The sequence below is a fragment of the Kogia breviceps genome, chromosome 7 (assembly GCF_026419965.1).
Source record: "Kogia breviceps isolate mKogBre1 chromosome 7, mKogBre1 haplotype 1, whole genome shotgun sequence".
In the NCBI taxonomy this organism is placed as follows: domain Eukaryota; kingdom Metazoa; phylum Chordata; class Mammalia; order Artiodactyla; family Physeteridae; genus Kogia; species Kogia breviceps.
Genome location: NC_081316.1, coordinates 108,736,718 through 108,764,235, shown reverse-complemented (window position 1 = coordinate 108,764,235; position 27,518 = coordinate 108,736,718). Strand labels below are relative to the sequence as shown.

At 35.5% G+C, this 27,518-nt stretch overlaps 1 protein-coding gene across 6 annotated transcripts in view; it reads right to left on the bottom strand.

Annotated features, from left to right (window-relative positions):
* The window catches only part of ARHGEF12 (Rho guanine nucleotide exchange factor 12), a 139,905-nt gene that overhangs the window by 90,203 nt on the left and 22,184 nt on the right, over positions 1 to 27,518 (bottom strand). Inside the window, exon 1 of one of the 6 annotated variants that reach the window (XM_067039150.1) lies at positions 11,714 to 11,989. The exons of 3 other annotated variants lie outside the window; for them this stretch is intronic. The gene's annotated coding sequence lies outside the window, so the exon portion shown is untranslated. Of the gene's footprint in view, positions 1 to 11,713; positions 11,990 to 27,518 lie in introns of those variants that run through there. 2 more of the 6 variants (XM_067039147.1, XM_067039148.1) reach the window with 2 other exon arrangements.

The window sequence follows — 27,518 nt, the reverse complement described above, 5'->3', positions numbered from 1 at the left end:
CTAACTTGCTAGTTAGCATTCAGTCTTAAAGATTAGTTTAAGATGAAGCTGACAATGATGGCAAAAGTGGAAAAATGGAAAGAACTTGGGCCACTGACACAGTTAAGCCACTAAGTCAAAACTCCCTCAACCCTACCTCTAGACTTTTTATGTGAGCCAGTAAATGTCCTTACTGCTTAAGTCAGTTTGACTTAGTTCCTGTTACAGGCAGCCAAATGCATACTGAGTTACAGGAACAGCAATCTGTGCCAAAGCACTGTTCTAGACACTAGAGGTTCATCAGTGAACAGATAAGGCCTCTGCTCTCAAGAAGCTTACATTCTACAAGAAGACAACAGACCAAACAAATAACTGTACCAAATAATTTCAGATAGTGGTAGGTGCTATGAGAAAAATAAAAGACATGTAACTGTGATTAAATGAGTTAATTTAGTTTATTCAAAAAAGACGTCTAAAGCATTTGAGCTGAGACATAAATGAGGTAAAGGAGTCAGCCATGAGAAGATCTGGAGCCTGAGGCTTACAGACAAAGGGAACAGCCAGTACAAAGGTCACAAGGGAGAAGAAGCTTACTGTTTTCAAAAAATACAAAGTCCACTGTGACTTGAGCATAAAGACCAAGAGAGAAGTACTAAGACAAGATCAACAGATCTTTTGACAGGAACCAGATAATGTAAGAATATGAGCCATGTCAACAACTTTTGATTTTATTCAAAGTACAATGGAACACCACTGTAGGTTTTTAAGTCATGACCTGATTTATGTTTTAAAGGAGCCCTCTCTGATGAATGAACTTTCATATTCCATAGATTTGAACATTAGGAAAGTTAAGTTCGGTCTATGTTTACAGTAACAGTGTATTTTGCCCCCAAAATCAAATACTTATGAGGCACATAATATGTGGAGAATACTATATAAAGTTTATAATGTTGATATATTCTGTCCCCACCGAGCATGAATTCCACATTATCTTGAAGTTAGGAAAAAGAATAAAATGAGGAAACTAGCAAAGAAAGGGGGGTACCTGTTAAGATTGTCCTTTCTATCCTAATTTCTCTAGATAACATCTGAAACTCATAGACTCAATTTTTAAAATTTATTTTATTTATTTATTTTTGGCTGTGTTGGGTCTTCATCGCTGTGCGCAGGTTTTCTCTAGTTGCAACAAGGAGGGGATACTCATCATTGCGGTGCACGGGCTTCTCATTGCAGTGGCTTCTCTCGTTGCTGAGCACAGGCTCTAGGCACATGGGCTTCAGTAGCTGTGGCACACGGGCTCAGTAGTTGTGGCTCACGGGCCGTAGAGCGCAGGCTCAGTAGTTGTGACGCAGGGGGTTAGTTGCTCTGTGGCATGTGGGATCTTCCTGGGTCAGGGCTCGAACCCGTGTCCCCTGCATTGGCAGGCGAATTCTTAACCACTGCACAACCAGGGAAGCCCCTCAATTTTTTTTTTTAACCATAACATGACTGAGAGCCATCTGGTAAACTGAGAACCATATTCCAGCCACTTAGTCTCTGCCCAGGCAAGTGTTTCAGCCCTGTTCTTACACAAGTATTTGGATTTTTCCAAGAGCTGATGTCAGGGCTTTTCACAGAGACAGAACAGCATTTACAGGCCAGAGAAGGAAAAAGGTTTCCCCAGCAGCTATGCTCAATGTGGCCTTTGTACTGTTCCACTGCTAATGGCAGGAAGACCCTGCTAGATAAAGCTATTTAGTTCCTGAGAAAAATTCTACCCTGGGAGGGTGAATGGACAGATTCCCCATTTAGGGAATCCAGCTTAGTTTTCTATCAGTGCTCAAACCCAAATTTAAATGGGCTCATCATCAGAACAAAGGTTTCTGAATTCTTATGAGAAAAATCGTTCTGCTGAACTTGTATTTTAAAGAAGAGATAAACTTGCTGGAAATAAGCATAAATTAGAGAGGTAAAGAATAACACAGTAGGACTTCCCTGGTGGCGCAATGCTTAAGAATCTGCCTGCCAATGCAGGGGACACGGGTTCAATCCCTGGTCCAGGAAGATCCCACATGCCATGGAACAACTAAACCTGTGCACCACAACTACTGAGCCTGCACTCTAGAGCCTGCGAGTCACAACTACTGAGCCCGCGTGCCACAACTACTGAAGTCCGCACGCCTAGAGCTTGTGGTCCACAAGAAGAGAAGCCACCTCAATGAGAAGCCCGCACACTGCAACGAAGAGTAGCCCCCCCTGCCACAACTAAAGAAAGTGCACACGCAGCAATGAAGACCCAACGCAGCCATAAATAAATAAATAAGTTAATTAATTAATTTAAAAAAAAGAATAACACAGTAAGATGGTCCATATTTCTTGAGGTTAGATTCCCTGAAAAATACTCATTTGGGAAGAATGGTTATTAGTTGAGGAACACTCAATACCTTCAGGTTACACTTGGTAGTTAAAAACTATGCTAGGCAGATTGCTCCAAATATATGTCTTCCATTACCCAGGATAAGAATAATCATTAACAGTTAAAATCATGATTATATTAGCTAAAACGTACTTGAGTAGTTTTACTTGAGTACTTACCATATGCCAGTCTCTGCATGAAGTATTTTATACGTATATATTAGTTAATTTTATTCTAACAAAAATTCAGAGAGAAATATTATTTTTAGCTTCTTTTTAGAGTAGAAAACTGTAAGATTCAAAGAAATTAAGTAACTTATACAAGTTATATAACTAGTAGATGGATGACTTCTGACTGAAACCCTCATAGTCTAACTAGAGTCCCTACTCTCAACCTCTAGATTACCACCTTACAACAAAACATTATCTTCCCTTTGTATAGTTTTTTACAGTTAACTAAAAGTTTTCATATGAGTGAGAATCAGAAAACTATATCTGGTATAACTACAAAATATTTAGCTAGAAAGGTATTCATACCCTTTATTCATTTTATGCAAAGATAAGCCAATAAAAACTGGTTATGAAAGAATTCCCAACCCTACAGAATCCGTGTCTCCAAATCTCAAAGCTTGGTTGAGAATTTAGTTAACATCTACTTGCCACTTGGGCAACTTGCCAGCTCTGCATCTAAGGAGAAATCTGCTTCCACCCGAATGTGTTTATTCATGGCAATGTTCTCACAAACCACTCATTCCTTCAATGCAATAAATATGCATTAAACTCCAGGTTAAGATGGAAAAGAATGAAAGCAATTTTACTCCATTAGCCTTCCTCTACACTAAAAGCAAAAATAAGAGGGGAAAAAAAAAATCCATCTTCCATGAAAGAAGGACATGAGTATAACCTTAAACCACTAACTACAAAACATACTTGCCAAATCTATTAAATTCTCGATGCATACCAAGGAAGTCTTAGCAGACCTGAACAGGAATCATATTTCCTTAAGCCTAAGGATCACAGATCTGAAATGAAGATCTAACTATCCTTTAACTAGGAACACAACATCCAGATGTGTGGCTAGAACAAGAGAATAGCGGGTCTCTGTAGAAACAGAACAACAGGAGGAAGTAAAATTAAAAGGAAAACGACAAAACAAAACATGTTGAAACATTCCTAGGTTTAGGAAAATGCTGGAGGTAAAGTGGAGATAACGATAGAAACACAGAGCAACTGCCACACAACACAAAAAACCCTGTGACCTCATGAACTTTGCTGTGAGCCACACAGGCCTTCTGAACACTAACAGAAAAGAACAGTAGGTAACAGGAAAATGGAATAGTTAATAATAATAGCTAACACTTACCGTGCATGTAACATATGCCAGTAACTGTTGCTACTGCATTATATATATATTAATTCATTTAATCCTCAGTAAATACTACTATTATCCTTGTTTTAAAGATGAAGAAACTAAGGAACAGAAAGATTAAGGAACTTGCCCAAGGCCAGACAGTAAGCAGAGAAGCTGAGTTGTGAATCCAGACCTTACAGTTCTAGAGCCTTGTTTGTAACCATTATGCTTTATAGGGATAAAAAGAATATTCAAAAATATATTTTTAAAAATTCCAAAAAATACAGAATATTTTGTATCTGAAGATGGGAAGGATACAATGCACCCTATAAAAACAGGCACAAAATAATCAACCCTAACACATACACTGTTAAAGTTATAGAAATTTAAGATTTTAAAATAAAGAGCTGTATGAGCACTTAGACAAATAAATGTAAGTTATGTGCAAATGGGAAAGATTAAGTTAGCCTCAAGATTTCTCCACAATAAGACACCACATGCTAGAAGATATGACTCCAGTGTGAGAAGAGAAATGATACAATGTCTAAATTTCCTTTAAAAGTTTTTATACATACTGGAAATAGAAATAAAAGAAATCTTTAGAGAAATAAGGTAATAAAGCACCTATGAGCTCTTCTTGGAGAGGGTGGATAATCTACCTAAAGCCAAAATCCATCCAATAAAAGATAAAATAAACAACTCAGGAATGTAGAAGCTAAGGTAAGAGAATTGAGGGTAAGCACTAAATCAACTAACATACAGAAATTAATACATACTTGTAACAAAAGCCACCCCCCACTGCCATCCAGTGAAAGATAAGTGTTTCCTCAATGGAGAATTTGTCTTAATCTTGTGCCCTCACTATACCCCATATTGTACTCATTTAAAAAAAATCATTTATTTGTTGATCTATCACTCATCCTACCCCTAACCTGCAGGAATATAAACTCTATGATGTAAGGATCTCTGGTTCACCGCTATATCTCGGGATAGTACTAGGCACAGAGTAGGTGCTCAATAAATATTTGTCTAATGAAAGAATGGATATTAGACATTGTCAGATGGACTTCCTCTACCTTCTGGGCCCTAACCAACTGCTGTCTGGGCATATGCATTTAGATATCCCACTGGCATCTCAAATTCAATAAATCTATAACTAAATTCTTACTCTGCCTCTCAAAACCTGCTTCTCCATCTCAATAAACAGACCTCCATCCACCTAGCTGATCCAGTCAGAAATCTAGAAATCATTAATGACAGCTTCCTCTCCGTGAGGGCCCACATCCAATACATCCAACTCTCCGTCCATCCAACAATATTTATTGAGCATTAACTGTATACCAGGCACTGCTCTAGAAATTGAAGACACAAAATAAATGTCACTATTTTCAAGGAGTTAACATTCATCATCAAAGTCTACTGATTTTACCTTTGATACATATCTCATATTTGTCTTTTTCTGACCTTTACCATTGCTAGCCTAGAGCTAGCCATCTCATCTCAAACCTAGACTACTGCAATAGTTTAATATGCCTTGCCACTTCTAGTCTTGCACACATCCTCCAATTCATTTTCCCACACAGCAGCCATATAATTTCAAAACACCAATCTTATCGTGTCCTCCCCCACTGCATTCAGGAAAATATCCAAACACCAAACATGACATGCAAGGCCCAAATATAAAACATAACTCTTGTCCTTTCTAATCTCAACCTTACCACTCTCCTGCTCACTGCTTATGCTCCTGCCACAATGGCCTACCTTTAGTGCTTCACATGCATGCTTCCCCCCAAAAGGATATCTTGTATTCTGCTCTGAGACACTCTCCCTACCAACCCAACTCCTGCGTATACTTTAGGTCTCTGCTTAAAGGTTGCTACCTCAGAAAGGCCTTTCCTGACCTCTGCTCTCCAATTTAAATTAAGCTCCTCCTGTTATTGTCTCCCATAATCACCCTTTTCTTTCTTTTTTAATGCTGTTTACCACATTTTATAATTATTTAATTATTTTGTGTTTAATGTTGGTCTATATCATTAGACAGCTCTGTAAGTACACAGTATATCCAGCACCTGGCATAGCTCCTCAAAATGTTCAATAAATATTTGTTGAATGAATTAATAATTCAACCAAAGAAAAGAGTCAACTAGGGAAATTATAAGCAAGGGAAGAAGCATACGCTGATGTGTTAGGAGAAAATGCAAGTAGCTCAGTATGGCTGGAGGATAGGGGTTGGGTGGGAGGAGAGTAATGATGTCTGGAGAGATAAACAGTAGCCAGATCAAAGGGGGTCTATATACCATACAGAGGAATTCAAACTTCGGTCTGTAGAAAGGTTCTTAACCCAGGTTTCAGCTTCTATAGGTATTGAAAATTTTAGACTATGAGACTCTCTAAAGAGGATTTCAAAAGAGGCCCATAACATTCTTCCTCCAAAAAACCACTGCTAAAGACAATGCAGGAACACCAACAGATTGTAAGCCAGGCAGTAATATGATCCAATATGTATTTTAGAAATACTGCCTTGCAAACAGCATGAAGAATGGGCAGGAAAAGTATGAAGCTGAGTGCTGGAAAACTAATTAGAAAATAATAACATTACAGATTAAAAAATGATGAAGCGTGCAGTAACAAAGGAAATGAAGAAAAGGGGATAAATACCAAAAATAATACTATGAAAATAAGCACTGAAGTTCCAGCAGATTTAGGAAAAAGGTGGAAAAGGATTTTGGCTTAGGTAGCAAGACATTTGACTGTGCCACTCACCATGGAAAGAAATGCAAGAGCAGGTTTGGGAAATAAGCAGTTTTATGTTAGTCAAGGTACCTGCAGGACATCATAGTAGACATGTCTACTAAGGACTGGAGTTCAGAGAAGAGATTGATTTGGCAATTCAGATTTGGATGACATCAGCATGATAGCAGAAACCATGAAAGTACATGAGACTCCCCAAGAGATTCACTTAACATCATCTGTAAAATGTAAGGGTTAGACTAAATCTGAGATATACTGCTAAAGTTATATGATTTTACTCCTTATTATTGATTTTTATGGAATCAAAATATCCATAAACTTATGAAAAAACTTTATTTTAAAGGACATTTTATGTATCTATAGTTTCTACTTCCCCATCATGTTCTTATAATATTTTTGACTTCAAATTTATGTCACAACAATTACATAGTAGAAAAAATACTAAAAATGTTTAGTTATGATGTCCCTTGCAATGCCAGAATATTGCAGTGGTGGAATTCACCTGTTAAAATAGTATTATATTGAAAAATACTCCGAAAGTTTTTCTTCTTAAAAAATGTAAATGTGATCTTTTCTACTTTTAAAAGCCTTTATTTAATTTGAGCAATAGTGTTATAAATTGCATTTCTAGTTCTTATAACAATAAACACTCATGAAAAGCCTAACCTGATAAATGGCATCTATAAAACACCCTACAGCTAACATCATGCTTAATGTGAAAAATGGAATGCTTTCCCCCTAGGATTAGGAACAGGACAGGGATATCTCCTCTAACCACTTTTTCTCAACACTGTACTACTCTAGCCAGTGCAGTAAGTCAGGAACAAATAAATTAAAGGTATCCAGCCAGATTGGAAAGGAAGAGATAAAACTATTTTATTCACAGATTACACGATGATCTACATTAGAAAACTCTATGAAATCAACAAAAAAGCTACTAGAACTAATTAATAAGCTTAACAGGACTGTAGGATTGAAAATCAATAATCACTTGTATTTCTGTATATTGTACTAGCAATGAATGATTAGAAATTAAAATTGAAAAGACAATACTATTTATGATAGCATTAAAATATTAAATACTTAGAGTAAATCTGACAAAAGATATATGAGACCTGAAAATGAAAAACTAGAAAACATGGCTGAGAAAAATTAAGACCTAAATAAGTACAGTGATATGTCATGTTCATGGACTGGAAAACTCAATATCGTTAAGACATCATTTTAGCAACACTGATTCAACAAGATCTACAGATTCAACGTAATACCAATTAAATTTCCAACATACTTTTTTTCAGTAATTCACAAACTGATTCCAATGTTAATGTAGAAATGCAAAGGGCCTAGACCAGCCAACAATTTTGAAAAAAGAAGAACATAGAGGACTAACTCTATTTGATTTCAAGACTTATTATAAAGCTACAGTAGTCAAGACAGTGTGGTTTTGGGGTCAAGACAGACAAAGTAATCAATAGAACAGAATAGAGACTTCATGTATATGGACAAATGATTTCCAACATAGGTTCAAAGGGAATTAAGTGGAGAAAAGATAGTTTAAGAAATGGTGCTAGACTTTTGGATATTCATATGTAAATATATATACTTCAATCTACACCTCAAGCCATATTAAAAATTACCTCAAAATGTATCACAGACCTAAAAGTTAACTTAAAATTATAAAACTTCTAAAAGCAAACACAGGAAAAATACCGGTTAGGTAAATATTTCTTAGATATACCAAAAGCATAAGCCATAAAAGAAAATACTGACAGACTGAGATTCAAAGTTAAGAACTTCTGATCTTTGAAATGTGAACTACATTTCAATTAGGGTTTTTAAAAAGAGAGAGAATACCAAGTAAATGAAAAGACAAGCCACAAACTGGGACAAAATATTTCCAAATAATATATATAATAATGGACTCATATCCAGAATATATAATGAACTCTTACAACTCAATATTAAAAGAGAACACAATTGAAAACAAGATTTGAATAGATAATTCATGAAAGAAGACAGGGATGGTAAATAACACATAAAAAGATGCTCAACATCACTGTTCATGAGATGAAATGCAAATAAAAACTACATTGATACCATTACACACCCACTAAAATGGCTGAAGTTAGAAAGACTAACAATACCAGGTATTGATGAGGCTTTGGAGCAACTGGAACTTTGCTGGTAGGAATGTAATAAAATAAAACCACTTCAGAAAACTAGTTTGGCAGTTTCTGAAAGAGTTAAATACACTTTTACCACATGATTCAGCCATTCCACTCCTAGGTAAAATGAAAATATATGTCCATACAGAGACTTATATGTCCAAAGCAAATTTATTCTTAATAGTCCAAAACTTGAAAATAACCCAAATGTCCATCAATGGATAAATGGATAAACAAATTGTGGTATATCCATACACTGGAATATTATACAGTAAAAGAAAAAAAAAGGTATGAACTATTCGTATACACTACACCATGGACAAATATTAAAGTAATTATGCAGAATGAAAGAAAAACAAAAAGAGCACACTGTAAAATTCCAATTATATAAAATTCAAGAAAATGCAAACTAATCTAAATGACAAAAAGCAAGAAAATAGAAACTAATCTATAATGACAATATCAGTGGGTACCTGACAATGGGTGGGGAGGGTTGGGAGGGAAGAATTACAAAAGGTATGGGGTGATGGATATGTCTATTATCTTGATTGGGGTGGACAGTTTCCCAGTTGTGTGTGTATATATATATAAATGTATCAAATTTTATACTTCAGACATACACAGTTTATTATACATCAATTTTTACCTCAATAAAGCTACTGAAATCTCAAAAAGTCTAACATTCAAATGAACAAAAACTACCAGTTAACATAATTTCATACTTCATGAAATATCTTTTAAGTAAAAGACTCAATGGGGTCTGAATATTTTCTATCCATTGTAAATTAATAACATTTGAAAGTATACATAAATTAACAGATAAACCAAAAAGGAACTTTGCTACTGTGTTTTTCTTTGCATATGTGAAAGAATTTAAAAATACTTTAGTATTTTAAAATAGAATATTGGGTAAACCTATGGTTGGCAAGTTCTGTACTATCAACAATTTTGTATGGGGAAGTTCCAACAAATTTAAGTTTACTCGCCTAAACTCAATTGTTTTGTAGGTTTTCTTCTTTTCAAAACTCTCACACTAATTAGTTCCTTAAATGGTCATTATGATAGCAAAATGAATAATGTTAGCCCCAAGAGAATATGTTGGTAATTAAAAAGTATGAAGTTACTTATATATCTTACCAATGTACTATGAAAGTCTATTATTCATTCATTCACTCAATAAATGAAATTATAACTATGTAGTCAAGCAGTGGTCTATGTGCTTGCAATGCATCTGGGGGAAAGGGGAGACAATAAACAACAATGACTTAATATATAAATGTATACTGTAATATATTAGGTGGTGATATGTACTACAGAGAGCCCCTGAAGAAAAAGGAAAGCAGGTTATAAAGGATCAGGAATGGAAACTAAATATATTTATAATAAAAACTTGAAAGTAATGATATTTGTTTCCATAAGCCACACATGAAAACCTCTTACATGGAATACAATCATATAATGTTAGAACTGAACTTTAGGTGACCTAGTCCAACCTTGACATTTTATAAATATGATGCTAAATTTTTTATCCACTCAATTCCTGGCAGAGACTAGGATCTCCTGTTCACTCTATTGGCATCACTCTTTGTGATGTCAAATAATAGTGATAAAATGTTTTAATCCACTCATATTAAAACTACGGAAAGAGTTTTAGAGTTTGACTGACCTGGGCTTCATCACTTTATGGTTTCGTTACTTATGATGAATTATTTAACCTCTCAAAATATAAATTTCCTCATCTATAAAAGAGGGATGGTGATAGTTTTGTGATGATGTTATTATGAGGATTAAATGTAGTAGCTTATGTAAAATAGCTGCATGTCAGTACCTAAGTATATAAACAATACTTGTATTCCAGCACACACACACATAAAAAAAAAACAGTGCATGATATGCATAGGTTTTTTAATACCCTCTGCTAGACTATAAGCCATGTTTATATCTAAAGTACTAAACGTAATGTAAACTCAATGAGCATTTGTTAATTTATTAGTATTCTAAGGAAACAATCAGCTTTTAAAATGTGGCAAATAGTATGATAACTCATATCACTATGATGGAGATCATCAAATTAACTGAAAGCTTCAGAGTATACTTCAAAATGTTTTTGGTTTGTCATTCCTCAACAGAAAAGTCTGTAGCACTAAACACTTCTTAGTATCATAAACTATGGTCCTCAGTCTTTCTGTTTAAAAGAAAACAGCTTCCACAATGAAAAACACCTTCAGGAGAAAACAAAAAAGCCTGCAGCATTTTATACCACTTCTACTTTTTACATTCATGCCTCTGCTCCTGTATTCACAGATACGAATGCAAAAAAAAAAAAAAAAACTCTCAGAATTGCGATTCCAATGCCATCACATAGTAATCTGGCAGCTTCTTCTTATTTATAACCAACATTTTAGCTGATAAGAGCAAAAATACCACAAACTGAACAAAGGATAAAATAATTCAAATTGATAAGAGTGTTTGGTATCATGGATATCACCGTTTCCAAATGATTGTATATTTAAATTTAGCTTCAAATGAAAGAACAATCATGAAGATTACTCTGTAAAAACATTCCCTTCCCCCACGATAGGATTAATCCCTAGCCCCCTCATATCCCATCCAAGGTCTCTTAGGTATCAAAGGGAAACAAGCATCCTGAAGCTTCAGATAATTAACTCACAATTTATAGAATAATAAATCAGAGTCCCTAGCTAAGATTCTAGAGAAGTTATGTCAATTCAGTTCTAAAAAGGTAAAAGAAGGATGCTGCTTCCTATCCTTTTGAATAAAAATATCCCTGCAACGCTGGATGTTAAAACCTTTGTTCTCAAGCTAAGCAATTAAAGCACAGATTTTTAAAACTAGGAATTTTCTTCCTTTAGGTCAAATTAATCTCTTTAAACATGAAAAAAAACCTTAAAAGCTATTTTAAGAATAATGAACAATGTAAAAATACCCTTTTCCTTTTAAATTTTATTCCTCTTTTATAAGTATATCCCTTTCACTAAAGCTATTTTTCTACCATTTTCTACATTTCTACATTTCATACACCACCGAGAAAACAAAGACTGCTATAGATTACCTGGATCACCGAACAAATCAGCAGACAAGTAAAAGCTCAAAAGGCTCGTTTCCATGGAGTGGAGGAGAATGAAATCCTCACTAAAACACCACTCCCTTAGCATTCCTAGGCTTTTCCTTTATATACAGTCGACATCCTTGGAAAGGCATTTGTCGGATGATTTTACTGACCACAAGAGGGATGATATGAAGAAACTCCACCTCTTCTCCACCCCCCAATCATCCACCATCATCAAGTGAAGCCCAACACTGCGCTGCTAATGGAAACGTAAAGAACAGCATCCACATACACTGCTCTAAAAGATTACACTGTAAAATTACATAAATGATAAATAAAGCAAAGATGCAGCTGGCAATATGTTAAGGGGGTGGGCCAAGCAGCTCCCACAAATTAAAAATACTTGTAAAAGATCCAGTTCTAGAGCCACAAAAAAATAATTTTCTTCATAATTTCCTGAATAAAGTATGATTTTTAGAAAAACATATAGTATCTCTATCAAAACTGGAGTTCCTCATATATCTTAAAATTTTGTTGTTGCCACTGTTCCTTTCCCTAAAGCCAAATAAACCAAATATATTAGGATTAACCAAAAGAGTCTCCTTTTGTTGGTAGTGTGACCCCTTCAAAGATACTGTGGGACAGGAGGTGGGGGTGAAAGAAAAACAGATAAAAAATGGGAGGAAAAATATTTTCTGACCCAATAAGCCTAATTAAGTTTGTAAGCAAGGCTGAGAGGATTGAAATTTCTTCATGCTACTCTGTCAACTTGTGTTTGATTATTGTAAATCTTCCCTGGTCTCTAAATATGCCCCAGGCACTATGATGTCTGGCATTCTGTTAACTAGTATCCCTGCCACTTACACTAGAATGAGGGAGGGACAATACACACACTCATTCAATCTAATCCCTAGAAGCCATGTAATTCTTCTAGAACAGTAATTTTCCCCAAACACTGTTCTCTAACAAATGCACTGCCACACTAAGAAGACTCATTAGCCTTTACTTTCCTTTTCTGAAGAATCAAGCCAACTTGACAATTTGCACACACAAAATTTCTGGGATCAATACATTAGTAATGAATGAAAACCATACTCTTTGTTTTATAAAACACATTCCCTAGAACATTTGGATATATCTAATCATAAGTTAAACCCAGTAATCATGTCATTCACATAAATTATAGCCCAGAGTTCTGTGGATTTATGGATGAATTCACAGAATCTCAGAACCACAAATAGTGATCTATGAAGAGTCGCCTTCTAAGAAAGCACACCATGGCAAATGTAGCTTGTAAAAAATAAACAAAAGAATAACAAAAGGATAGATAAATGAGTAGATTTTACAGATTTTTTTAACTAGAGACTGATTTTAATGCTCTTCTTGGGCAATATTAAAGGACAGATTTACTGAATTTATGGTTTCTAAGTACTTAATAGAGAAGTAGTGATATGATTTACCATACAACCATATAACCCAGAAATCACACTTAGGTGCTGACCCAAGTGATGTGAAAATTTATGTTCACACAAAAACCTGTCCATGGATGTTCAAACCAGCTTTATTCATCATTGCTAAAAACTGGAAGTAATCAAGATGTCCTTCAATGGCAGAATGATTCATCCACACAACAGAATACTCTTTAACAATTTTAAAAGAATGAACTATTAATTCACACAACAATACAGATAAATCTTAAATGCATTTTATTATGTTCAAGAAGTCAGATGCAAAATCCAAAGATTTTCATACCATTCCATTCATATGCAACTCTAGAAAATGGAAAAATTAAAAACAGATAAGACAAAAAACAGATTAGCAATTACTAGGGACTAGGGGAAGGGAGAGTGACTGACTACAAAGGGGACACACAAGGGAACACTCAGAATGCAGGATCTGTTCTGTATAATACTAGGGTGGTGGATACATGACTCTTTTGTCAGAACCCAGAGAACTAACTCCACATTAGGAAGAGTGAACTTCACTGAATGCTGACCGTACAACAACAACAAAAACCACCAATCAGACTGTTGGAAGATTCCAAGATGAAATGTGGAGTGTAACGAATGAATCTAACAGCATTACAAATTATGACATACCTGCACCAAAGGGATGGGGGAAGGGAGGAGCTGACCTAACTAACTTTGGAAAACAATGTTTTGACTGGAAATTGTAAGGCTAATAAACAAAAATAAACACTGTACTCTAAATGGAAAATGTGTTTCTCGTGGTTATATGGAGTAATGGTTCTGAAATAGCTTTTCATGTATACTGGAGTTGAACAAATAAGTAAATGGATAATGGATGGTCAGAGCCAGGTTTCTCACTGTCAGATAGGGAAGTTACACATAAACAAGAAAGGAAGAATAGAGTGAACCCTGTGGTACTGGATTAAAATCAGAGATCAGTATGAACTCATGTTCAACTTAATACAGCTGCAAATGCATACAGAAACAATTATACATATGTGTGTATATATGCATACATTACTAGCTCTACCCCTCAAGAGGGCCTAAAAGCAATGGCACCTCAAAAGCAATGAGCACACCCAGTGCCCACATTTTGGCTTCTAAAAACCATTCTCCAATAAAAGGAATCATACCTCCTTGGGAAAACAGCAGATTCTATAATCAGGGAAAAGAATATACAATATGAGGCTGAGCATCTTACAGTACCAGGAAGTAAGGAAGCACTCAAAAAACAAAAGCATAGGGGCAAGTGCCAATCTGAAAGCCTTTCCCGTGGTCAAAGTTGGAACAATATGAGCAACAAAATAAAAACACAGTACTGGATTAGAACTCAAATATGAAATAAATATACATTAATCAATATTGATATAGATAATAGAATAAGTAAATAAGTGAGGGAAAACACAAATTTTCCTTACAGAATAATTCCAAATCAAATATGTAGATACTTCCTTCTCCCTCAGGTGTGGATTGGAGTTAAGTGACTTGCTTTAAAGGAATAGTATATGGAAAGAGAAAAAGAGTATTTTAAAGTGGAGAAACCTAGCAAACACTCTCTTAGCCAAGTGGTTCAGGTTAATCCCATCAGTGATGCTATATGAATGTCATGTAGACATCATATACCCTGATAAGATGAAGTGAAAAGAGGACTTTGCCTTTGCGTATTCCTTCCACAAATGCATAATCCTAATAATGAGACACAGCAGCAAACCCAGACTGGAGAATATTCTAAAAAATACCCAGCCAGGACTCCTCAAGGCTGTTCAGGTCATGAAAAACAAGGTAAGCCTGAGAAACTGTCACAAACCGGAAGAGACGGGGGAAACAAGAAAACTAAATGCAATGTGGTATCCTGGTCAATGAGACCATTAATGAAAAATCTGGTGAGATCCAAATAAAATCTGTAGTGTAGGTAATGCCAATGTCAGTTTCTCTGTTTTGACAAATGTACCACAGTAATATAAGACGTTAACAATGAGGAAAACTAGGTATGAGGTATATGGAAACTCTCTATACTATTCACAACTTTTCATTAAATCTAAAATTATTCCAAAATAAAAAGGTTATTGAATAATTAGTCTACGATGCTAAAGTCAGAATAGTAGGCACTCTTAGGTAGTGACTGCAACTGTTGGTTAAAAACATTCCCACAAAGAATATTCTAGGCTCAGATGACTTCACTCGTGAATTCTCACCTACACGTAAAGAAAGAGATAATAGGGACTTCCCTGGTAGCACAGTGGTCAAGAATCCGCCTGCCAATGCAGAGGACACGGGTTCAATCCCTGGTCCAGGAAGATCCCACATGCCGCGGAGCAACTAAGCCTGTGCACCATAACTACTAAGCCTGAGCTCTAAAGCTCACAAGCCACAACTACTGAGCCCACGTGCCACAACTGCTGAAGCCCACGCACTCTAGGGCCCGCATGCCGCAACTACTGAGCCCACGTGCTGCAACTAATGAAGCCTGCGCGCCTAGAGCCCGTGTAAAACAAGAAAAGCCACCGCAACGAGAAGCCTGTGCACTGCAATGAAGAGTAGCCCCTGCTTGCCGCAACTAGAGAAAGCCCGCGTGCAGCAACAAAGACCCAAAGCACCCCAAAATAAATAAATTTTTTTAAAAAAGAGAAAGAGACAATAACATCCTACACCCACTCTTCCTGAAAACAGATGACACTTCCCAATTCATTTTCTGAGGCCAACATTACCCTGTTATCAAAACAAGCCAATGACATTACTAGAAAATGAAAAACCAATATCCTTGGTGAACACAGAAGTAAAAATCTTTATCAAAACATTAGCAAACCAAATCTATCAATATATACAAAAAATAATACATAATGATGAAATGGGGTTTATCTCAGGAATGCAAGATTGGCTCAGCATTCAAAATTCAATGTAATTCACCATATCACCAGTCTAAAAAAACAAACAAAAAAATGATCATCTCAGTAAACACAGAAACTGCATTTTACAAAATTCAATACCCATTAATGATAAAATTTCTTGCAAACTAAGATAGACGGTAACTTCCCCAAACTGATAATGGACATTTATAAAAAAGTAAACACATTAACATCATACGTAATGGACTGAATGCCTTCTCTCTAAGATCAAAAACACTGCAAGGATGTCTACAGGTCTACTCTCACAGCTTCCATTTAACATGTTAGTCAGAGGAGTAACACAATAAAAATAAATATATAAAAGGCTCACAGAATGGAAAGAAAGCAGTACAATTTTCTTTAATGAAAGGTGATCATTTATGTAAAAAATTTTAAGGAATTTATTTTTAAAAACTAGTAGAACTAATAAGTCTAGCAAGAAAACAGTACACAGATCAATACACCAAAAGCAATTATATTTCTATTACTAGCAACAAGTCAAAAATTAATTTTTAAATACCATTTAAAATAACCTCAGGGCTTCCCTGGTGGCGCAGTGGTGGAGAATCCGCCTGCCGATGCAGGGGACGTGGGTTCATGACCCGGTCCGGGAGGATCCCACATGATGCAGAGTGGCTGGGCCCGTGAGCCATGGCCGCCGAGCCTGCACGTCCGGAGCCTGTGCTCCGCAACAGGAGAGGCCACAACAGTGAGAGGCCCGCGTACCGCAAAAAATAAATAAATAAAAAAAATAAAATAAAATAAAATAACCTCAAAACACATGAACTAGATAGAGATGAAGTTAAACTATGTGCAAAACCTGTACACTGAAAACTGTAGAATCTTTTGAGAGAAACTAAAGACTTCAATAAATGAAGAGTGAGAATACGTTTATGGATCAGAAGACTCATACTGTTAAAATACTGTTTCTCCCCAATCTCAACTAGATTCAACACAATCATACTCAAAATCACAGCACTTTTTAAAAATACACAAAGTGACTTGCTGATTCTAAAATTCATATGAAAATACAAAGGACCTAGAAGAGCCAAAAGAATTTTTAGGAAAACAACAAAGTTGGAAGACTTACATTATCTTATTTCAAGATTTAAGGTAAAGCTAAAACAAGACATAAGGATAGGCATATTTATTAAAAAAAGAAAAAAAAACCATAACAGAGAGAGCATCAATAGACCCAGGCGAAGATGGTAAGTTTTTAACACAGATGTCAAGGTAATTCTATAAGGAGAGAATAGTCCATTCTACAAATAGCACTAAAACATATGCCGAAATAAACACACACACACACAAACCTCAATCCTTACCTCATACCATATACAAATGTTAACTTGATATGTATCATAATGCCTAAACATAAGAGTTAAACTACAAGACTTCTAGAAAAAAATCAGGAGAAAATTCTTGTGATCTTGGGTTAGGTCAAGATTTTTCAGATAGGATCCACAAAGCAAAAATGTAAAGAGTTAATAAATTGAACTTCATCAAAATTAAAAATGTCTGTTCTTTGAAAGACACTGTTAAGGAAATAAAAGGACAAGCCACACATTGGGAGAAAATTTTACCAAAAACATACCTGATAAAGGGCTCATGTCTTGTATCTCAATAACAAGATTAGCCAAATTTTTAAGATTTGAACAGACACGTCACAAAAGAAAACAAATGGCAAAAATCACATGAAAAGTCCTCAACATCATTAAAGAGAAATGTAAATAAAAAATACAATGAAATGGCCATTCACATTGAGAAAAATGACCAAAAAGACTGGCAATACCAAGTATTGATACAGATGTGGAACATGTGAAACTCTCCTACCTTGCTGATGAGAATGTAAAATGCTAATCACTTTGGTAAAGAGTTTGGCAGTTTCTTGTAAAGTTAAACATACACTTATCAAACAACTCAGCAATCCTAATTCAGGGCTTTTACCAAAAAGAAATGAAAATGTGTATCACACAAAAACTCATATGCAAATGTTCAGATTTATCTGAAATAGCCCAAACTGGAAATGATCCAGATGCCCATCAACAGGTACATAGATAAAGAAACTCTTCACACAAATGGAATACTATATAGCACGAAAAAGAAGCAAACTGCTATAATATATAACAACTTGAATGAATCAAAAAAGCATTACAGAAGACAGACACAAAACGATTATACACTGTTTGATTTCATGTACATGAAGTTCTAGAAAAGACAAACCTCTTGTGACAGAAAGCAGATCAATGGTTTTAGGTGAATAAATGCATGAGAGAACTTTTGAGAGTGACAGAAATGTTCTGTATTTTAATTACAGTGTTAGTTAAACTATAGTGTTAGTTAAACCATAGTGTTAATTAAAAATTATATACACTTGTCAAAGCTCATCAAAATATAACTTTAAATGAGGGATTTTATTATATGTAAATTGCATCTCAAAATCAGTTTATTTTTTAAAAGATAAAATAGAGTAAGTCCAGAATTTAAATCGCTTATAAATTGACTAACTTATGTAACTTCCTACCTAAAATATTAAAACCTTAATTGTTGCTTTAGATAAACATAAAATCTTTAGAATGACATAGGAAAATAAACTTTTATTTCAAAAATAAAACTTGAGAGGCTGAACATTTTAAAAATTTAATTCTTAGCTCTGAAAATACTATTTGTAAAAATATTTAACATTTCAATGAGCACTATATCAATATGATGATTTTGGCCACGCCACCTGGCATGCGGAATCTTAGTTCCCCAACCAGGGACTGAACCTGCGCCCCCTGAAGTGGAAGCACTTCAGTGGAGTATTAACCACTGGACTGCCAGGGAAGCCTGATGACTTACTTTAATACCTAAAGCCAAGTAATTACCAGAGCAATTCCCCTAACTAGGATATTCTTACCAGAACATTCCAACACTCAATAATGGAGAAACCTAACAAACACTACTTCAGCCCAGTGATCAATGTCACTGTCAAGTCATAAATCATGTTGATGGTATATACCCTTGATATGATATGATGAAAATGGCACTATATCTCTGTGATTCTCCTTCCAACAAACCATAACTCCAGTCTAATTGTGAGAAAAACATCAGACAAATTCCAATGTAGCGGTATATTATAAAACACCTGACCAGTACTCCTTAAAACTATCAAGATCATCAAAAACAAGGTAAGTCTAAGAAACTGTCACAACCAAGAGGAGCCCAAGGAGACAGGACAACTAAATGTAATGTGGTATCTTGGGTGTGATCCTGGATCGGAAAAAGGAGAACAGGTAAAAACTAAGGCAATCAAAATAAACTTTGGATTTTAGTTAATAATAATGTATTAAAACTCACTGATTAATTGTAACAAATGTACAGTATTAAGGTAATATGTTAATAATCCAGGAATCTGAGGTCAAGTATGGGATACACATTCCCCTCTGTACTAGCTTTTCAATTTTTCTATAAATGTAATCTATTCTAAAAAATAAACTCTTAAAAAAAGCTCTGGGCCTCCCTGGTGGCGCAGTGGTTGAGAGTCCGCCTGCCGATGCAGGGAACACGGGTTCGTGCCCCGGTCCGGGAAGATCCCACATGCCGCGGAGCGGCTGGGCCCGTGAGCCATGGCCGCTGAGCCTGCGCGTCCGCAGCCTGTGTTCCGCAACGGGAGAGGCCACAACGGTGAGAGGCCCGCGTACCGAGGGAAAAAAAAAAAAAAAAAAAAAAAAAAAAAAAAAAAAAAGCTCTCCCTCCTCCATTCCCCCGTTACCAAATTAAAAAGTCCATCTCATCAGAAAAACTTAGAACACTACAGGAAAGGAAGGGAAAGAAACAATGGGAAGGGGATCAAGAAAAGGATGGTACAGGTGCTAATTTAGAGAAAATCAGGGCTTCCCTGGTGGCGCAGTGGTTGCGAGTCCGCCTGCCGAAGCAGGGAACACGGGTTCGTGCCCTGGTCCGGGAAGATCTCACGTGCCGTGGAGCGGCTGGGCCCATGAGCCATGGCCGCTGAGCCTGTGCTTCCGGAGCCTGTGCTCCCCAATGGGAGAGGCCACAGCAGTGAGAGGCCCGCGTACCACACACAAAAATAAATAAATAAAAAATAATAAAGAACATCATTACAGTTTTGGTAGAAAATTACATTGTGAAGCCTTTTTTCTTTTTAACTATTTAGTGGAAGAAGAGAATGCACCAAAAAAAAGGTCAAAAGATGATCTAACAAGGATGTTAAAAATACTCTTCCCACTGCTTATACAGCTGTACTAGTGTTTTGACGTCAATCTCAAGACTCCCATGTATTATAGCAACAATTCACTCTTTGGTGTTTGCTGTATAAATTTCAAAGTAAAACCACTTGTTAATGAATGTCAACAGTTTCCATGATGAGAAAACTAATTCTGCTTAAACTCTGAGAATTATAGTGGTGAACTATGGGAGGAGGAAGGGGAGAAATGGAGAGGGTCATTCGAAGCATGCTTAAATTAAATTTAAATTAAGTCTTCTCTCTTAGCTTTTTAAGTCATTTAACTTCTCATTCTTAATCTTCACTGGGAAACCAGAGTGAAATACCAATCTCTTTCATTTCGTTTACAAGTCTGAAAAAGATTTGGTTGGGTAAAAGCAAATTGTTAGTGTGTCCTTCAAAATTGAGGGTGGATTCCAACATTTATGAAACTTCAAAATCCAAAATATCTGTATTCTGTACCACAGATTTAACTTAATAGAGCTATGTTGGTGATTTAAATCACTAATCTACATGATTCAGTGTAATGTTATTCATCAAAACATATTCTTTGCTAAAACCATCACATAAATTCTTCATTATTCAAAGAGAAATGTGTTTTTAAAAATATTTTTTTCTAAGTTTGCAAGTTATAAGGACTGAGAATGTTATATCAAAATTCAAAAGGTTAATTTTAAATACTGAAAGGTAATTTCTACAATGTTATATATGTTGTATTACTGAATTTTGAATTAAGTAAGAAACTTAATTCAAAAACAGGGTAACCAAAAATCAAAAACACACAACAGATTCACAAAAATCAAAAAGAAGAGAACACAAGCATAATACAAAAGAAAGCCATCAAACCACAAAAGGAAAAACAAAAAGAGCAAAGAAGAAATACAAAATCAACTGGAAAACAAGGTTTAAAATGGCAATAAACACATATCTATCAATAATTACCTTAAATGTCAATGGACTAAATGTTCCAATCAAAAGACACAGACTGGAAGACTGGATTTAAAAAAGAAAACAAGAACCTAAAATATGCTGCCTACAAGAGACCAACTTTAGGGCAAAGGACACACAGACTGAAAATGAGGGGATGGAGAAAGATATTTCATGCAAACGGAAATGACAAGGAAACAGGGATAGCAATACTCATATCAGACAAAACAGACTTTAAAACAAAGGCCATAAAGAAAGACAAAGGACACTATATAATAATAAAAGGATCAATACAAGAAGAGGATATTTTACTTGCTAACATATATGCAACCAATATAGGAGCACCTAAATACGTAAAACAAATACTAACAGACATAAAGGGAGAAACTGATGGGAATACAATAATAGTAGGAGACTTTAACGCCTCATTCACATCAATGGATAGATCTTACAGACAGAAAATCAATAAGGCAACAGAGTTCCTAAATGATACAATAGGTTAGACTTAATTGATATTTTCAGAATATTATATCAAAAAACACGTTCCTTTCAAGTACACATAGAACATTCTCTACGATTAACCACATACTAGGACACAAAATAAGCCTCAACAAATTTAAGAGGATAGAAATTATTTCAAGCATCTTTTCTGACCACAAGGGCATAAAACTAGAAACCACCCACAGAAAGAGAAAAAAGAAAAAAACAATTACATGGAAACTAAACAATATGCTACTAAAAAATCAATGGGTCAACAAAAAAAAATCAAAGAGGAAATGAAAAAAATACCTTGAGACAAATGACAATGAAAACACAACCATACAAATCTATGAGATGCAGCAAAAGCAGTTCTAGGAGGGTAGTTCATAGCAATACAGGCCTTCCTCATAAACAAGAAAAATCTCAAATAAACAACCTAATCTACCACCTAAAAGAATTAGAAAAGAACAAACAAAACCTAAAGTCAGCAGAGGAAGGAAATACTAAAGATCAGAGAGGAAATAAAACAGAGATTTAAATAAATAAAACAAAGATTTAGGTCAGTCTCCCAAGGCAACAGAAATAAAAGCAAAAATAAACAAATGGGACCTAATCAAACTTACAATGTTTTGCACAGCAAAAAAAACTATAAGCAAAATGAAAAGACAACCTAGGGCCTGGGAGAAAATATCTGCAAATGATGCAACCAACAAGGGATTAATTTCCAAAATATACAAACAGCTCATACAACTCAATAACAAAAAAACCCAAACAAACCAATCAAAAAATGGGCAGAAGACCTTAACAGACATTTCACCAAAGAGGATATCCAGATGGCCAATAGGCACATGAAAAGATGCTCAACATCGCTAATTATTAGAGAAATGCAAATCAAACCTACAGTGAGGTACCACCTCACCCTGGTCAGAATGGCCAGCACTAAAACGTCTACAAATAGCAAATGCTAGAGAGGGTGTGGAGAAAAGGGAACCCTCCTACACTTTTGGTGGGAATGTAAGTTGGTGCAGCCACTGTGGAAAACAGTATGGAGGTTCCTCAGAAAACTAAAACAGAATTACCATATGTTCCAGCAATCCCACTCCTGGGCATATATCTAGACAAAACTATGATTCAAAAAGATACATGCACCCCTATTTTCACAGCAGCACTATTCACAACAGCCAAGACATGGAAACAATCTTCATCGACAAATGAATGGATAAGGAAGATGTAATACATATATACAATGAATACTGCTCAGCCATAAAAAAGAACAAAATAATGCCACATTTGCAGCAACGTGATGCAACTAGAGATGATCATACTAAGTGAAGTAAGCCAGAAAGAGAAAGACAAATACCATATGATATCACTTATATGTGAAATCTAAAATGTGACACAAATGAACTTATTTACGGAAACAGACTCACAGACACAGCAAACAAACTTACGGTTACCAAAGGGGAAAAGGGGTGGGAGAGGGATAAATTAGGAGTTAAGGATTAGCAGATACCAACTACTATATATAAAATAAACAACAAGGTCCTACTGTATAGCACAGGGAACTACTGGATTGGCCAAAAGGTTCGTTCTGTTTTTTCTGTAAGAGGGCTCTAGTAGCACTTAGTTGTCTAACTTCATTCAAAACGATTTTGTTAGACTGTATGTGACAGCTGTCATATCAGCATGCATTTAAAAAAAAAGACATCAAAATTGGTGAATTTTTTGTAGCCATTTTAATATTGAAGATGGAAGATAAAAGCAACATTTTCAGAATAGTATGCTTTATTATTTCAAGAAAGGTAAAAACACAACTGAAATGCAAAAAGAAATTTGTGGTGTATGGAGAAGGTGCTGTGACTGATCGAACGTGTCAAAAGTGGTTTGCGAAGTTTTGTGCTGGAGATTTCTTGCTGGACGGTGCTCCATGGTGGGGTAGACCAGTTTGAAGTTGACAGGGATCAAATCGAGACATTAACTGAGAAAAATCAACGTTATACCACGCAGGAGACAGCCGACATACTAAAATCCAAATCAAGTGTTGAAAATCATTTGCACCAGCTTGGTTATGTGAATCGCTTTGATGTTTGGGTTCCACATAAGTTAAGAGAAAAAAACCTTCTTGACCGTGTTTCTGCAAGCGATTCTCTACTGAAACGTAACAAAAACGTTCCATTTTTAAACCAAATTGTGACAGGCGATGAAAAGTGGTTACTGTACAATAATGTGGAACGGAAGAGATCATGGGGCAAGCGAAATGAACCACCACCAACCATACCAAAGGCTGGTCTTCATCCAAAGAAGGTGATGTTGTATATATGGTGGGATTGGAAGGGAGTCCTCTATTATGAGCTCCTTCCAGAAAACCAAATGATTAATTCCAACAAGTACTGCTCCCAATTAGACCAACTGAAAACGGCACTCGACGAAAAGCATCCAGAATTAGTCAGATGAAAACGCATAATCTTCCATCAGGATAACGCAAGACTGCATGTTTCTTTGATGACCAGGCAAAAACTGTTACAGCTTGGCTGGGAAGTTCTGATTCATCTGCCATATTCACGAGACATTGCACCTTCGGATTTCCATTTTAGGTCTTCACAAAACTCTCTTAACAGAAAAAATTTCAATTCCCTGGAAGACTGTAAAAGGCACCTGGAACAGTTCTTTGCTCAAAAAGATAAAAAGTTTTGGGAAGATGGAATTATGAAGTTGCATGAAAAATGGCAGAAGGTAGTGGAAAAAAGGGGTGAATACGCTGCTCAATAAAGTTCTTGGTGAAAATGAAAAATATGTCTTTTATTTTTACTTAAAAACCAAAGGTACTTTTTGGCCAACCCAATATATTCAATATCCTGTAATAAACCATAATGGAAGAGAATCTGAAAAAGAATACATATATATAAAACTGAATCACTTTGCTGTACACCAGAAACTGATACAGCATTGTAAATCAACTATACTTCAATTTTTTTAAAAAAGAAAGAAACTTACTTCAAGAAATTCTTAGCTTTGTAAACTTCTGGATGGAAATGAGCAGAAAAATCAGCTAGAGATGTTCAGTAGCTCAGTGAAGCTGTTTTTATCAAGTATCATAATGTTCACACACATACTTAGCTATAACAATAATCCAACTTAATCTCCGGAAGTACCTCCCTACTCTTTAAAGGCAATTAAATCAAAAGGAGTGAATGTTTCTCCTCCTCTCAAGAATAAAATATCCAAGCAATGCTTAACCTGCTGAACTGCTATAGAGACATTTAAAATGTGGGAAATCCCACAAAAAATGAGCACCTGTCTTACTTCTAAAAAACAAACTTCAGTTTTCTATGAATAAATCTTTCAAATACAAGGAGTTAAGCAAGAAAGGATTCTTACATTCTGTTGCTCACTTGCCTAGAGAAGATCAAGGTATGTTTAAGAGCAGATCCAACCCTGCAAAGCAAACTGATTAATAACACACTGGGAGAAAGGTCTGCTAAAAGAACTCTGCACTGGCCTAGTACATGACACAGTGTGTAGTGAAGCACAAACAACTATAATTCAGAGACATTAAACAATATCAAGTCAATGTTAAAGATGGTAAATCTATTAGAACATATAAGAACTTTGCTTCCTGAACACAAAAGAAAACATTATTAGAGCGATAAATAGTTCTCCTGAAACCCAGACTGCAGTGCTAATGGGGACTGCTTAAATAATGAGATAGCTGTGGATTCTTCTGAAATTTATAAGGTATTTTTACTGTGGTAGTGGTTACCTTGTAATTACTATTACTTATCTAGCATTCTCTTGAAAATTTTAGTGGCTTTAAGGGTGTCACCAAAAATTCCAATATTCAAAAGGATGAAGGTATCACAAAAACGTTTATATAGAGTACCACCTCTCTAGATTACAACCTAAGTTAGTGCCTTATTAATTAGATTACAAAATATCTAACTGACAGTAGCTTAGTCCACTCAAAGAGTCAGTTTCAGTGAGTTATGCTTGATAATACCTCCTCAGTTTTTTATTAAAGGTGATTAGAAAAGACATTTTTTTTTTTTTTTTTTTTTTTTTTTTTTTTTTTTTTGCGGTATGCGGGCCTCTCACTGTTGTGGCCTCTCCCGTTGCGGAGCACAGGCTCTGGACGCACAGGCCTAGCGGCCATGGCTCACGGGCTTAGTTGCTCCGCGGCATGTGGGATCCTCCCGGACCAGGGCACGAACCCGTGTCTCCTGCATCGGCAGGCAGATTCTCAACCACTGCGCCACCAGGGAAGCCCAGAAAAGTACTTTGCCACAGTGTAGTCTAGTTAAAATTTTTTTCTTTCCTATTTATTTCTATCCACCAATGGAATATATGTTATCATGTGACCCTGAAGAAGGGAAGATGGGTAAGTTCAGAATTAGGAAACTGGAGTCAGGAGGCTGGAGTCAGAATGTGGTCATAATATTTACCTGTTGCTCACAACCAGAAAGAGATTAGCCAATACTTTCGTGGAAAAATAAGGAAGCTCATATTTGCAATGCAAGAACAAAACATTCGCTATATTATTTTATTGCCCACAGCATCATGAAAAGCTTTAAAAAAATTTTTAATGTAACACCCCCAAGTAGATACATTTAAACTTAAATTTAACTTCAGGTCATCAAGAAAGATACCTTTGGTATCATTTTCTGTTTTTAATTGACCCTTTCTCCAGAGTCTTGCAATGGAGGAATAGTTGGCAGGATTTTTTTTTTTTTTTTTTTTTTTTTTGGCTTTTGCTGTTCAAAGTGCTACCAGGGGTACATGTAATTTCTACAATTTAACATAAAAATTATCCTTCCCTACTTGTGAGGCGCTGTTTTTCACTAAGATTATAACTTTAGGAGTGGTGCACATAAATTGGTGAGCAAGTCAGCTAATACTTATCAAGATAACCAGGTTCACTAAACCGGCAATCCACAGGGTGACAGATGTCAGAAACACATTATTTTCATAGTCATATCACCTATTTGTTCTTCTTAACCATAACAAATTAGAAGTAAGATCTTCAACAACATATAAAATTTAAAGAATTGAAGTAAATGGGAAAAGGAACCTGAAGTTGTTAATAACCTCATTAAATGTAAATATTCCCCAAATAAGAATACCTTTTTTAAAGAGCCAAACTTTCATCTCAAAACCTTTACATTAAACATCCAGAAATTTGGGAGTCATCCTAGATTCCTCATTTTTCTTTGTCCCTCGAGCTCATTCATTGGTCACTACAGTCCTCTCCAATCCATCACCCCTGCCCTAGTGCAGAAACTTCTCATATCTCCCATTACCGTCTCCCATGTGCATTCCTAGTCTCAAGAATTACTTCCTTCTGATCTTCTATCAAATTACTAACATAGTTTTTCATTAAAATAAAAATCAGTTAAATAAATAAATAAAACTAAATAGAGTTTTTACTTAAAAACAAAACATCTCTAATTACAAAAGCAATATATATTCATGGTTGAAAGCCTGGAAAATACAGATAAATATAAACAGTAAAACAATCATTCATAATCTCACAACCCAGCAACATTAAAAAAAATAGCACATGACCTAGAAGTCTCTTTTTTAAGCATTATATGTATGGTTTTAAAAACATAACTGGCATTGTATTTGGAGTTTTATCTCCTACTTTTCACACACCATGGACACCTTCCTATTAAGGTTTACTTGAAAATGTCTTTAGTGCTTATATAAATCTCTATCAAATGTCATAAGGTAATTTATTAACACCAGTCTCCTGGGAGCTCCGTGCCATCACCTCTTCAGAGGCACCTGACTTAGATTGGTTCTTCTTTGCCCGTACTAGAAAT